The sequence below is a fragment of the Macaca nemestrina genome, chromosome 10 (assembly GCF_043159975.1).
Source record: "Macaca nemestrina isolate mMacNem1 chromosome 10, mMacNem.hap1, whole genome shotgun sequence".
Taxonomy (NCBI): Eukaryota; Metazoa; Chordata; class Mammalia; order Primates; family Cercopithecidae; genus Macaca; species Macaca nemestrina.
The window spans coordinates 112,349,544-112,364,223 of NC_092134.1; the positions used below are offsets into that span (position 1 = coordinate 112,349,544).

The following is a 14,680-nucleotide window of genomic DNA, read 5'->3' on the forward strand; positions in this document are numbered from 1 at the left end:
CAAGGGATGTTATTACTTCAGCTTTAAAAACAGCCGCACAGAAGGTTGGATGAGAGCAAGTGTCCACACATGTACTCTTGTTTACAATGGTTTACCTTCAGTTGCAAACTTTATAGTTTAAATGTGAAATATTGACTTGAGTATATTCAGGATTTTAGTAGTAATCATTTATCACTGCATCTATGTCTAAATGTGTGTTATTAAACATAATTATAACACTTTTCTAGAAATGTTTTTTGACTTGCGTGAAAGTATGATGTTCAGTAGCATGATTGTAGTTAACTTCTTTCATTTGCTCTTTTTTCTTCAATTTAAAAATGGAAGCAATCTCAAGAAAATTTGTCCTTGGGAAAAGAACAACGATTTAGAAACTAGAAAGGACATTCAAATGTGTGTGATTACATAATGCCACTTAGCTCTGAATGTTTGAACTGTTCTGAAGCTTGTCTGTTCTCTTGTCTCATTCAAATGTCATTGTTCCAAGGCCACTTTTCTTTTCAGATGCTTGAAAATGTCACTGAATCAGGAGACCAAGTCTTGGTTCTGCCATTTATTGGTTGACTCACCTTGAACAAGACACAAAGCTTTTTTTGCCCCCTGATTTTCTCATTTTTACAGTGGAGATTTTAGTAAACTTGCTAAAATTAACATTTTGGTTTATGATATTGCCTTTCAGGAAAGCTCATTCTTCTTCTATAAGTATGAGCTTTCCTAAAAGGCAGTATCATAAACCAAAATGTTATGAGGGAATGAGTATTTTTTATTTATGATATTGTACTAGAAATTTTAAAACACATATCATTAGAAATGAATTTCATAATCTTTGATTCCTTCAAACCAAATACCTAACAGCTTTCTTAAGACTTTGCAGCATGCGATTTTGATTCAGTTAAGGGGAAAGCAGCCCTTAATCGTTCACTGTGTCTTCCGCCCAATTTGGGAAGGAGATGAGTGCTTGATAAATACTATTCAATAAGAACAAAAATACAACACAATTCTTTATATTCTACATGGTTTAAGATAAGAGTCTTGTGAAGGCTTGCCAATAATAAGGAATGTACCTGTAGTATAGAAGGCCAAAAAGTGGCATCAATCTGTGTTCTAGATATGTTTTTGCTTAGACCAGTTGAATATATCTTAGCTTTTCTTTGTAGTACTGATGATTCCAATGGAATCATTCTTCGTTTGATAGATATTCATACAGCCCCTCTGCTATAAATGCTCTACTAAAATCTAAAGCTATAAAAATAAGTGAATCTCAGTGTCTGCCCCCAAAGAGTTAACTGCCAATTAACAAAATGTAATATCTCACATTAAGCATTTAATAGGTTTTAATATTTTATAAATACTATTGTATTCATTAATGCTATTTTATCATTAACTACATCAAAACTTTTATTGCACTTTTATTATATTTCAGTCACTATTCTAAGCATATTATATTCTTTATGTCAAGTAATTCACAGTGTAGTAGTAGGTCACAGCCTGCCCCTGAAGTCAGAGGGCCTGCATTCAAATTCTGGCTTAAACGTGATCATGATTCCTCTAAGCTTGTTTTCTCATCTGTATAAAATGGGAATAGTAATAGCACCCAACTCAATGACATATTGTGATCATCAAATGAAATCATTATAGGGCCGGCTGCAGTAGCTCATGCCCCAGCACTTTGGAAGGCTGATGCCTGTAGATCATTTGAGCCCAGGAGTTTGAGGCCAGCCTGGGCAACATGGTGACACCCTGTCTCTGCAAAAAATACAAAAAATTAGCCAGATGTGGTGGGAAGTGCCTGTGGTCCCAGCTACTCGGGAGACTAAGGTGGGGGATCTCTTGAGCCCAGAAGGTTGAGGATGTAGTGAACCGTGATCGTCCCACTGCACTCCAGCCTGGGTGACAGAACCATGATTGTGCCTCTGCACTCCAGCCCGAGTGACAGAACCAGACCCTGTCTCAGAAAAAATAAATTTAAAAACATGAGATCATTATATATAAAACTTTGAAAGTATTTTGCATTATATATGGTCAATAAATACTAAGTATTTTTATTGTTGATATCAGTTCCCTGAGGTAGCTGATAACATTATTGCCATTTTATAAAAATAAAACTTGGGCCCTGAGAGGTTAGTTAACTTGCCCCAATTGGTATAGCTGATGAGTGGCAGAGCTGGAACACACATCCCTGTCTACTACAGATCTCTTACCTTCCAGACTATATTGCTTCCCTGATAGGAACATCTTAGTGTTCTTCTCAATCACAAAATAAGAAGAAAATCTAAACATAGTAAAGGACTTTCAACTCAACTCACGTGGTAATCAAGCTTCCATACTTCTAAGGGCCCTAATATCTAGTTCTTCAGTAGCTTGGGGTTCTGGGTGACAAAGATTTGTAAGCTCAGCAAAGTGTCATCTACTTTAGATACAGGAGAATAATTTGTGAGGAAATAAAGGCAGTGTGAAGGGCTGGAATTTTTTCTTTTTTTTGAGACGGAGTCTCGCTCAGTTGCCCAGGCTGGAGTTCAGTGGCGCCATCTCGGCTCACTGGGCTCACTGCAAGCTCCGCCTCACGGGTTCACACCATTCTCCTGCCTCAGCCTCCCAAGTAGCTGGGACTACAGGCCCCTGCCACCACACCCGGCTAATTTTTGGCATTTTTAGTAGAGATGGGGTTTCACCATGTTAGCCAGGATGGTCTCGATCTCCTGACCTTGTGATCCACCCTCCTCGGCCTCCCAAAGTGCTGGGATTACAGGCGTGAGCCACCACGCCTGGCCAGGGCTGGAATTTTTAAGTAGATGTTTAAATTTGATTCTTCTGGAAGAGACCTTAGGTAAATGTTATGGAAGCTCATAGTATTGTCGCCAACCCTTTGTGGGGTATCTTATTGTAAGGGGTTCCTCTTGCCCGGGCAGTGTGTCCTCCAACCCCCAGAATCATGCCAGGTCCAGCTCTTCCCAGGCTGCCGTATCTTAAATAGACCTTTCTATGACTCCAGTTTATTTTTTCCTAGGAATAAAATGCCCCTTTTCCTCTAGGAATAAGCTGATTTGGGTTAAAATAAAAGTGCTGAATACAAAGAAAGCATCAATATTACCAACAGCAAGTGCCTGCCTCATGGAACCAATCTTGGTTTTGCTTCATTTGCAAATTCAGTAAAGAGGCACCCAAAATAAATTTCAGTAAACCAGTTTTCATTAAAAAGATGACTGTTCCTACATCTATGCCTTGCAGCATTGTCACTAAGTCACCTTTTTCTGAGTGTTTCTCTTTACGGCTTAGTAAATCCTGGACTAACACATACCATTACTGTGCCCAGCCAGGCTACTTTCCCCCTCCAGAGATGCCATCTCAGCAGATGCCAGAGCCACCTACGCAGAGGGTGGAGGTGCTTTCCTGCCCCTTACAGGTGGTCTGGGGACTGATGAAAGGGTCAGGTCACTCAGCCAGGTTTACAGTCCTGACCTCATTTGAGAGTTTAACTTGGATTTCGGGAGACACCAGAGGAATCTTAGGAATATTTGAATGGAATGCTGTACCTCTAATGAATCCATCTTTCTTCACAGTCATCATTGTAACTAAAACTGCAAGGGAGCTATGTTCCTTTTGGCCCTGGATTCCACTGGTATATAAAATTGTGCAATTGAGGTGGTCCAGGATGAGTTGGAAATTAAAGTCTGGGTAAGGAAACTTCTGTGTTGTGGCTTTAGAGAGTCTCTGATGACTTCATCAAGCCATTTTATAAATATTCACAGTTTTCTTTGAAAACGGGGACCAGGAAAAGATTTTACCTACCAGTGATAAGCTGCCCCTGTCTCAATGGAGAATGACAAAACAGTTGAGCTAAGAGTTTCTGAAATCTTCCCCAGAGCCACAGAGGATTTTACAGATGCTGTAGGCATTCCGTGGATGTGTCAGAGCACTGGATAATGCCTGTCCCATTTAATAAACGTACATATAGGCATTGAGAATGGTAAGAACATGTCCCGAATCTTTTTTTTTTTTTTAACACAGGAATCATATCTTCATGAATCTCCTTCCATCCTGACCTTGACAAGAAACAGCCATTTTTCCACAGTGTTAGTATCCAGGCTCTTTTGAGGGGGGGGAAAAATATATATATATATATATATATATATATATATATATATATATATACACACACACACACACACACACACACATATACACACACACATATACATATACTGTACATATATATACACACACACATATACATATACATATATATGGTGTTCTCAATGACATCCTGAAAATACAGATCATCACTTTTATGCAAAAATTCTGTATTGTCTCAGAAACCTTAGTGAACAATAGGAAAATGAAGTCGAAGGTTCAATCGGTAATCTTTCTGAGGAAGGTGAACTTTCTACTTATCAAATGTTTGTTTCAAGCTATTATGAAGCCAAATCCTAGCTTTAGATGCTCACGCATAAATTTCACAGAAGTCATGTCCAGCCTCACTGAAGCCCGGGTGAGTCCCTTCGATCCCACAGGGCTGATTTGAATCATTTTATAAGAAAAATGCAGAATGAGTCAGACCAACAGTGCTCTCTCATCTCCACCTTTATGCCTAACAATGAACAAGCCGCTTAAATCTTGTGGCTTCTGATCCTCCATCTCAACTCAGAAAAGGTCTGAAATATCACCTTCCTCTCATTTGCACTTTGAAATCTGTGGATGAAAGGGACAGAAATAGGCTATCTGCTTAGCATTGCATTGCTTCAGGGTCAGAGTTTACCACCAAAAGAAATTGGAATAATCTTTTCTTCTGGTGACAAAGCCAGTTTTGCAGATCTCCTTTTTGAACAGGCAAGAGAGTCTGGGGCTGAAATCATTCTTTTGTAGAAATTTTGATCTTTCATTTTTTTCCCAGCAGAAGCATATAATTTTATGGCTATCTTTTTTGTGTTTTATAAAAACCACATTAAACTGCTACAATCAACTAAAATTTCTTAGAATTAATGAAGCAGAAGTAGTTGATGATAGTTCTCAAAGTTACAGAAAGTGACTGAATATTCATTCACATGCCAGATTAAGGATGATTTATTCACTTCAGTGCCAAAGAGCAAATTCCTGTGCTACTTTAGGAAGACATGAATGAGTAGAGGGGGGAAAAGAATGAATGGGAATAAGTGAAGGCAGAAACAATATTTTGGGATACAACTGATCAAGAATGACTGAGAAAGAAATAAAAGGCATTCACATTGGAAAGGAAGAAGTTAAATTGTCCTTGTTTGCAGACAACATTAAACTTATATATATAGGAAACCCTGAAAACTCCACTGAAAAACAGGATAAATGAATTCATTAACATTGCAGGCTACAAAATTAACTTACAAAAATCAGTAGCTATTCTATACAGCAAACTGTCTAAAAAGGAAAACAATCCCATTTGCAATAGCTACAAAAAAAAAATACTTGGGAATAAATTTAACTAAGGAAGCAAAAGATCTCTACACTGAAAGCTATACAACATCAATGAAAAAAATAGAAGAAATAAAATTCAATGGAAAAATTCAGTGAGAAATACAACTTTTTTGAGAAATCAAATTCAATGAAATAAAAAATTGGAGACATATCCTGTGTTCATGGATTGCAGTAATCAATATTGTTAAAATGCCCAGCGTGATCTATAGATTCAGTACGATCCTTATCAGAATACCATCTTGAAATCATACCTCTCAATTCAAAATGGAACTTTCAGTCTAACATGGACTACTATTGAAACAATTCTGTAGGATTTATTTCTCAGAATGCAAAAGGAGAAAAATTACCTCTGAAGTTACACTGCCTCTGTTACCTGATTTTGGGGATCCCTTCTCATGATCTATCTGTGTGTATTTGTATGCTTCTTTGGAGTTGCTAGAAGAGAGTGAGTCAGTTTTGCCAAATATTAATATCAACAGAGAAATCACAGAAAACTTGCTTTAGCAAATCCAATAGGAAGAAAGCTGAACGGGGACTCCACGCAGCCCTATCTGTTGCCCACTGGCTAGCCGTCTTGAAAGAATCATTGAATAGGGTCAGATTACTGTTTTTCTATTTGTAAAACCAGAATGTTGGCCTTGTTCTGTAGTTCCCAAATGCTGGTTTTCACTGGTTTGGAGATAAACTATGGGGTGAAAGGAGAAAGAAAGACAATCTGGTGAATTTTGCATAAAGCTAAATGTATGCAGTTTTATCAAACTACGAAATTTTATCTTTCCCATATTTCTGGTATTCTTGTCATGATGATAAGAGCAGCAGGAGGTGGATGACCCTGCATCACTTCCTTCTTCCCCATTCATCCCCATTTTCTGGGCGGAAATTTTACTGGTTTTAGAAATAGAACATTTTTATAACCCTCTGCTACATAATCTCTAAGGTCCCTTGCCACTCCAAATTTTAACTGTGTTCTGATTCAGAATAGCTCTGTAAAAAGGGGCTTTTTTCCTCTTAAGCTTTATGCACTGCCTTTCCCCCGTCCCCCCAACATTTTATGGCATGTCTGTCTGTGTCTGGTCAGATTCAGTAGGATGGACCAGTGGAGAAGGGAAGATGGGTGCCCTGAAGTGAGGCAGGAAAGGGAGGAAGTCCATCTGCCATGGGACAGGCTTTCTGGAGGGCCCGACAGTGGCCCTAGAAAGTGGTCAGGAAGCTTTGGTATGGAGCCTTCACTGCAGCCACTGTGAGGTTGTGGGCTATCCTCATAAGCAGCAGGAACAGGTGATGCTTAGACGTTCACATGGACTGGCTGGGCATGTGGCTCATACCTGTCATCCTAGCATTTTGGGAGGCTGAGGCAGGAGAATTGCTTGAGCTCAGGAGTTCAAGACCAGCCTGAGCAGTATAGTGAGACCTCATCTCAAAAAAAAAATAATAATAATAAAAAGTAAAAAGTAAAAAGAAAAGAAAAGAAAAAAAAGTTCACATGGACAAGCAGCCACTAGGAATGTCAGGAGGAAATGAGGCCCTGGCCTCTGAGAAGGGTGATACAAGAAATGTCAGATGGCTCTCTTCAAGAGACGATACTGCGGATGGCTTACCAAGAGAGGCAGCAGTCCCTGAAAACAGGTTACATATTTGTCTGTACACAGAAAGTCATGAGGTGAGACTTGGGGACTGAGCTGAAGCCTAATACCTAAGCAGGGGCCTCAGACCACAGTCAGACTGCCCCAGAGGGTGAGTGGTGCTGAGTCTTTTGTCTAATGCCATGACTGGTAAGGATGGGATGAAGTTGACCCACAAATAACCAGTCACTTTAGATTTTGTCGAGGCCAAGTCACGAGAATAGTAGAAAGCCTGGGAGCCAGGCAGAGCCCAATATTCAGTCGTTTGGTTTTATGGCTTCATTCTTTGTTTGAAAGTCTCATAGTACAATGCAGTAGAGGGGCAGGAAAAGCAGTGTAGGTTTGCCAATGAGCCACTCAACTCAAAACCTAGGAGAAAGGTTGATGCGCAGTTTTCAGTTAAGAGCTCAATGCACCAGCTTTGTGAGGATGTGTTGCTTATGTATAAGTAGACATATGTGTTGGCTAAATAACCCAAGTCCACTCAGTTATTCTTTAGTTTCAGCCATGAATCCATTTTTTATGCAGTTTTATTATGGTCATCTTAAAACATGATTCTCTTTTCATAGCAAGAGTGATGAAAGGTGAGGGAGAAAGGCTGTGCATTTTTACACTAGAAAACAATGATGTGAGATCACCATATGATCTGAAGACAAAGAGAGAAATAAAACTTAATGATACCACTGAAAGGGAATCTGTGGCAAAATCCAAAGTTTGGGTAACAAAAAGTGAAGTCAGCCGGGCATGGTGGCTCACGCCTGTAATCCCAGCACTTTGAGAGGCTGAGCAGGGTGGACCGCTTGAGGTCAGGAGTTCAAGACCAGCCTGGTCAACATGGCGAAACCCTGTCTCTACTAAAAATACAAAAATTTTCCAGGTGTGGTGGCACATGCCTGTAATCCCAGCTACTTGGGAGGTTGGGGCAGGAGAATTGCTTGAACCCAGGAGGTAGAGGTTGCAGTGAGCTGAGATGGTGCCACTGCACTCCAGCCTGGGTGACAGGGTGAGACTCCATCTCAAAAAAAAAAAAAAAAGAAAAAAAATACAGAAAAGTAAACTAAAGAAGTCCTTTTTTAATCTCAGTGAAGTGTTCTAACGTTCTTAAATATGGTATCTTCCATGTTACTCGCCACAATGTTAAAGAAAGCTGAGTCTGTCAAGCTTTCCTGTTTTCCTCTCTTGCTATTCCTCCCCATGTCTCCAGTCCTCAATGGGACAAAGCCTTAATGTCAAGCAGCCAAAGACTCTCTGCTGGTTTATTAACCTACAAAGGGGTTCAAAACTTGATTAAAGTTCTACTTCAGAATACTATGGGTTAAGACTAGAAAGATTTTAACTTGAATGTGTTTGTGCCTGTGCTCCTGCTGTGCCAGCATGAACTACTCCATCCTAGGACCTGAAGGCAGAAGTGGATGTGAGAACTAGGAGTTAAGTCTCGTTCAGAGAGGGCTGCTCTTGAGGGCAGTGCCCAGGAAGGGAGGGACCTGGGACTGCACCAGACTGGTGGTCAATCATCAAGGACTATGGGGCAGTGCTATGGGAAGGTTGTGACCAGGAAGGGAAGCAGGAGGACTTTGCTGAGGGGTTCTACTAAATGTTTAGTCAAAGCAGAGATTGTAGATCACAGACCAATACAATATTAGAGCAGAGCAATGGCTAGAATGAAGTGAGCAGAGAGTAGGTCAGGGTGCCTGTGGGCTGGAGATCCACTGGCCAATATGTTGTGCTCAATCAAAGTGCAGAGAAGTTTGAACAGTTAATTATCGGACTGGAATTCTGCCCTTAATATTACCAAACTCTGTTAGTTATAAAAGATGAATGTTTGTGTCTGTTAAGCCCTAAGTGGTGAATAGCAGATGTCTTGGAAATCAGGATTTGAAAGTAAAATCTAGCGTAAAGTATAATTTAGATTCAGATGAGACTGAATACAATAATACATGTAGAAATGTAAGCTATACCACATAACTAATTTCAAGTCATGATTTCAATCTACCCTGTACAAATGAGATTGGGTGAACTAAAGTCAAAGGAAATCAAAGAAACATAAGTATAGGCCTCTCCTTTTTCTTCCTTCCCTTTTTTCTTCCTTTGATTCTTCAAACCTCTTCATATCTTTTCTAACCTTCTGTGCTCAAAAGCGAGCAACTTGAAAGTGAACAACCCTAGCACTTAGCAAGTTAGCATTCTGCAATGCTATATTGAAGGGGCTGTGAAATGTGCCTCTATGGATGGAAGAGGGAGACTCAGTTGCAGATGCCACACACCCAGTGCCGTGTAAAGTGGGCTGTGACTTTGCAGGGAGGACATGGGTGGACCTAAGTGTTGCCATTTCAGCCTCTTATTCATCAAGCTCCTTTGTTGTTACTGGTGAATTTCTTTCTTTCCTTTTCTCTTAGAGAATACATCTCAAACCAGGGTCTCCTTATGCAGATTTTGGTAATCTTAACAAATCCCTCTTACTGTTTTAGCAACCTTCTTTGTCTTGTTTTCATTAGGGTTAGGACCACCATTTTGTTTGCCTGTGTTTTCTCATAATTCCCAGCATGATAGATGCTGGTTACAAAAACAATTGTAGGGAATTAAAGAATGATGGACACATGATGAGGTCTATGCCTATGCAGTCAGGTCTGTATTAATTCATGGGACTAGAGGAGAGGACATCAACAAATAGTGCATTACCCAGTGTACCTTTGCTTCCAAAGTGGAGTTGCTGGACTCTCAAATATAGTAGTTTGTGGAAGAAGAAATGATAGAACTCAGATTCTCAAGATGAGTGTGCTGTAGAAGGGTAGAGAACATGGTTTTCCTAATTTTTGGAGGCAGTTTTAGAGTCACATAGCTTTGGCCAAAGGTCTTCCAAGCCTTGATGGAAAATGTATTAATAATTGAGACTACGTCAACCAGGCTGGAGTGAAGGAAGCCAGTCCTGGAGTAAAGGCACCATCAAGGGGAAACAGCCAGGCCCTGTATATGGACAGTTCTGGTGACAAACAGTCGTGGGTTTTATTATCCTCAAGGTGAACTTGGATTGATTGATTTTTAAGTACACCTTTGTTTCCATGTTAGTTTCTGATACCTTCAACCACAATGATTCAACTACGCTTATGAAGCAGCCCCTGCTATGTTTTAGTTGCTTAGAGTTCAGGAATGAATAAAATGTTATTCTATCCTAAAAAGAGCCTGCTTGAACTTCCAAACAGTTAATACTTTTATTTCTTATCAGGGTTGAATGCAAAAGCTTCCTCATTATGTATTAATTCACCAAAGAGATTATACTTTACATTATCTTCATTTTCAAAAAAGTGTACATTGCAGAGTAGAGAGAAGTTTGAAATGATTGTGAGGAAGGCTTTGCTTAAGCACTTGTTTGTGTCCTTGGTGTGTGAATGAACATTAACATAAACACGTGACTACAATATTTCATATACTCCCAGTGTATCTTACCTTCTGCAATATCTGATCTATAAAAATAATGTTTGAATCAAACCTTTTTGAAGCAAATAATAGCGCACAAGGAAATTTACTCTTAAAATTCTTATAATGAAATTAGGTATTTTGGGTCAATCTGGACTTTGATAAACTGAATTTTCTTGAGGTGTTATTTACAGATCTAATCACATATTTTATTAATGTGTAACTGGTAGCACATAGAAACACAAAAACACTGCATTTGATACCTTTAACTTCACCTTTAGTTTACAGAACATGTTCACATACACTATTTCATTTATTCCACACAACTCTTTGATGTGGGTGTGGCAGGAAATATTGAGCCCTTGTAAAATAAGTCACAAAGGCTCCATGAGAGATTCTCCTGTGGCCACAGAACTCACGAACAGCAGAGAAGGGCCCAGCTCAACCCGAGAAGGGCCCAGCTCTCTTGACCCAGTTCCAGACTCTTTAATTTCTAATGAATTCCCAGTTCCCTTTTCCTCATTGTGTACCTCCAAACATAAAGTCTGCACTAGAACATTTGTGTTCCACTGTACCTAATAGAGTCCTCTGGGCCTTAGGAAGTTACTATACTTATAGTAACCTGGTTTTGACATGTCTGTTTCTACCTGGAATACATGCAAACTTTACACATTTCCTGCTTCTTACTCTATTTAGCAGAAAAATAATTGCCAAACAGTAATATCATTATAGTATAATAAGTTTAATGTTATAATGGATTGTTTTGTGTGTATCAGGCGTGGAGCACTACAAACAATTGTTATTCTCCCTCACAATATAAATAAATTAAGAACTAGAGAACTTAAATAATTTGTCCAGGATCAAACAACAGTGTCAGGGTGGACATGCAAACCAAGGCTTTTCTGATGCCAGAGCCCTGCCTTATTTACTACTAGATGTTTCATAAATTTTGGAGCTGGTAGGTAGACTATAAGGCTGAGAGGAGTAAAAGATAATTAGGTAAGTTCTCAGAAGGTGAAAGCATTGGCATTTTTCTCCCAGTTGTGCCATAGACATGCTGGAAAAGAACAGAAGAAATCTGTCTCAAGGAGTAATATATAGAAAGAATCCTTTCATACTTACCCCAGGATCTCAGCACCTAGCATGGGAGGCTAAGGAAATACACAGAAATTTCTTTGGGGATTCTTTTCTTGGAATATGAATAAGTTCTTATTTCCAAATATATTCATTCTTCTGGAAAATTTCTCCAACCATTGAGTGTTTGAGATAAAGAATGAGGGGAGAAACGGGGACCCTAATCAGAATGGAATGAAGCGAATTCGGACTAGGTTTCACTTAGCCTCTAAAATTGGGAATTCTTTAAAGGAGTATAATGGTAAGATTGCCTCTGTCTTGTATTAATAATGCTACTTATAGATACTCTCAGTGGGTTATTATAGCTTGTGGACAAATTAAAAGGTAGAATTTCAGTTCTACTTATTAGCAAAAAGATAATCTTTGTTGCATATAATTAAGCAGAAAGTGAAGCCATAGCAAATATAAAATGTCTGGGCCAGAGGTAGAAATCTGTCATCTTTCCACTTCTGTGAATTCTGCTGTAAATGTGAATGAGAGGTGTTTTGTTTTGTTTTGTTTTGTTTTCACTTAAAATCTTCTTGGTGAGTTTCAGGAAAGTATTTTGGACTCACTATTACGCAATGATTTGCTGCTAACAAGTTCCCAAACAACAGATTTAAAACATTTGTTATTCTGATGCGAAAAGACAAACATTGGTGGTTTGCATTTCCTATTAAATTCTCTTCGAATGTGCATCATAAAAGCAGAAAGAGAAATGCAAGCGTTTTTAGTTATTTAAGTGCTGCATGCCTAGCAGTTTGTCAATAAAATCAAAACTGGAGATACCCCCAGCCTGTTAAGGAGAGAGGTGTCTGTGTGTGTCAGATTGCTACATTCTCAAAGGCAGTGGTGGTGCTTCTTTCTGAAACGTGCTTTGAAAATGCATCTTAGTACTGAGCTAAACCACACAGTCGGCAGCCTGAGTTTGGCTTTGGTCTCTCCAGGTTATGATTTTGTGAAGTGTCAGTGTTTGCACTGGCTCTTTTGTACGTGTTGTGAAGGCCTCTGATCAGCAGCCCAGAACCTCCTTCACCAGACTGACCAGAGCAAGCCGGACAATGGTTTCATCTCCCTGAAGGCCAGAAAAGCATGTCGTTTCTCATTGGCTTGACTTCCCACTTTCAAAAGGAGGCCATGTCCTGCCCCTAGCGATAGAGAGAAAGAGTGTGTTTCTCTCCCCTGCTGCTGAGATCTGCATTCAGGCAGATGCTGAAAGATGAAGTTTCATAGTGGAGAAACATCTTGATCTCTGTGATATTTGTGTCAGACTTTTAAGAATGTGATACTCTCTAAGAAATTTGCAAACCTAAGTAGAGATTATTTTATATGGCTTAACATTCCTTTAAACCATATGTCAATAATAAGGATATTTGATTTAAAATTTTTCATGTTACTTGATACACGTGCTGACTGAAAAGGAATGTGTTCTCCTTCATTCTGGTTATAGCAGGGATCCACAAACTATTGTCAACCTAAAAGGAAGAGGCTGAGGCAAAATTAATAAAGTAGAGAGTTTATTTGGGCCAAGGCTGAGGATCCCAACCCAGCAGAATAGATTCAAGTTGCCCTGAATTTACACAGTCCAATTAGCAGCAGTTACAAGTGGGTTTTGTTTAGTTTTTGTTTGTTTGTTTGTTTGTTTGAGATGGAGTCTCACTCTGTTGCCCAGGCTGGAATTCAGTGGCACGATCTCGGCTCACTGCAGCCTCCGCCTCTTGGGTTCAAACAATTCTCCTGCCTCAGCCTCCCGAGTAGCTGGGATTACAGGCGTGCACCACCATGCCCAGCTAATTTTTGTATTTTTAGTAGAGACAGGGTTTCACCATGTTGATCAGGCTGGTCTCGAACTCCTGACCTCGTGATCTGCCCGCCTTGGCCTCCCAAAGTGCTGGGATTATAGGCATGAGCCACCATGCCTGGCCACAAGTGGATTTTTTAAAGGCAAAAGGGGGCAGGCAGGGAGTGGGCTGATACAAAGTTGTTTGTCAGGAATTCTCATTGATTTACATTGAATAACATTGACTAGTGTTGGCTATCCATTGTTAAGCTGTAGGGTGTGGGTTATAGTGTCTTGTGTGGCATTATTAGGTTACTTTATAGCCTCTTGTAGCAATAACAAGCAGTTTCAAAAAATGAATACATAGCTCAAAGAGGGGAATAGGATGTGATTGCAGTCTCATTTTAATGCCTCTCTGGGCCTGATAATGAAAAGGACTTCATTCCTCAGATAAAAGTTTTTTTCTTGTTTTTTTTCCTTGCTGTACATGGCCCATGAGCCAAATGTGGCCGGCTGCCTGTTTTTATAAATAAATTTTACTGGTGCACAGCCATGCTCATTTGTTTACATGGTGTGGATGGCTGTTTTCCTGCTACAAAGACAGAGTTGAATACTAACGACAAAGACTGCATGGGCTGAAAGCCTTAATTATTGCCGGCCCCTAGATTATAGCAGAGCATTAGGGCACTGAACCTCCAGATCTGACCCCATTCCTAGCTTCTGGGACTGTGGGCAAGTTACTTAACTCTTTTAAGCTTTAGTTTCCTCATTTATGAAATGGAGGATAATGAGGATTAAATGTTTTAATTAGATAGTACATTTAAAACCAGTACTGTCCTTGCCCCCATGCACTGCGAATATTGTGGACAGGCCCATACAAAGCACTTAGCGCAGTGCCCGCCACACGGGAAGTGCTCCCTAGACACGCAAACACATAATGCAGCTAAATATTTGTGGTGTTAGCTTCCTTATTCTTGTCTTCTGCCACTTTGTGGCCATTGCTCTGGAGCTGTTGGAATCCCAATGTTCTCCTTCCCCTTTGTTCTGCCAGGTGGCAGCTCTGTTCCTACAGGGAGGCAGAAAATGACTATTGAGATGTCATGAATGCAGTAGTTGGGAAGAAAGTAGGTGATGTTGTGTGATAAGGTGTTAGGAACACAGGAATCAGCTGGTCAAGCCAAATCCTCTACAGCAGGACTACACATGGAGTGTGGGCTCTGGAATCTGAAATTCCTGGGTTTATATCTTTGCTCTATTATTTACTAGATGAGTGACCTGGAAACCAAAAAGTATCTGAGCCATGTGTGAA

At 39.8% G+C, this 14,680-nt stretch overlaps 1 protein-coding gene across 7 annotated transcripts in view; it reads left to right on the forward strand.

Moving 5' to 3' along the window:
* Positions 1 to 14,680, forward strand: part of LOC105484141 (transmembrane O-mannosyltransferase targeting cadherins 1) — a 286,363-nt gene that overhangs the window by 182,077 nt on the left and 89,606 nt on the right. The gene's annotated exons all lie outside the window — the stretch shown is intronic.